Source organism: Haplochromis burtoni, unplaced genomic scaffold, assembly GCF_018398535.1.
Source record: "Haplochromis burtoni strain Fernald_Lab_line unplaced genomic scaffold, NCSU_Asbu1 Contig_964, whole genome shotgun sequence".
In the NCBI taxonomy this organism is placed as follows: Eukaryota; Metazoa; Chordata; class Actinopteri; order Cichliformes; family Cichlidae; genus Haplochromis; species Haplochromis burtoni.
The window spans coordinates 15634-16564 of NW_024583325.1; positions in this window are offsets into that span (position 1 = coordinate 15634).

A 931-nucleotide genomic window follows, 5' to 3' on the forward strand; every position below is an offset into this window, starting at 1 on the left:
GGGAGTTCCTGCACTGGCTGATTACCAAGTGTCGGGTTCTCCATCCCGTCCACAACAGCCCCACGGCTTCCCCATGGACACTTCTAGTGCTCTTAATAGCTTTTTGTTTCATAGAAATGGCAAGTCGGCCATGTGTGTTTCAAAGTAAAGAGTTATGAATCACTGAGTTAAACAAGTGTGTCTTTAAGTGTAGGATTATGAATCATAGTGTGCCTCAAAGTTAATGTTAGTGCCAATCATGTTCTAAGTTCATGTTCCAGAGTAGAGTTTCTAGTGTGCTTTAAGATTATATTAGTTTGCTGGCAGCCTTCAGTTCCACAAGAGTGTTTTGAACTATTCCGTGATTACTTTGAGCTATTCTAGGTTATAGTACGCACTTTAAGCACCTCTCACCTTCATTCGCTTTTGCATCTATTGTACCACTGTAAATAAAGCTTTGTCACCCTCGGTCCCTGCGTCTCCAAGTGCTGTCTGCCTTAGAGTCTGTTTCCCACACTGGCCTCTGGCCGTGGCAGAAAGCACTACTTTTTAAAATGATATGCCAAACTAGGCAAATATATGTATGTATATTACGCCTGGCTGGTGACATTTTTAAAAAATATTCCAAGAAACCAGTATTGTCAGTATTAATCAGGTGCATAATTGTACAAATGAATATTTTCTTTCACTATGATTACTAGATTGCTGTATTTGTTGTTTACTTGTGTAACTGAGGAGTGAAAGGAATAGTATTCATTGAGTCATTTTCTAATATTTGATGCCATTATAAACACACAATATGGAAATTTTTTTACCGGTTTCACATTAGTTATGTCCTTCCTCAAGGAGGAGCCAATGCAAAACAAAGGTGCCCTTCACCTTTACTTCTCTGACTGCAATGGGCCACAGAGAGCAGTGGACATTAAGTTTAACATGATGGACTGTAGAATAG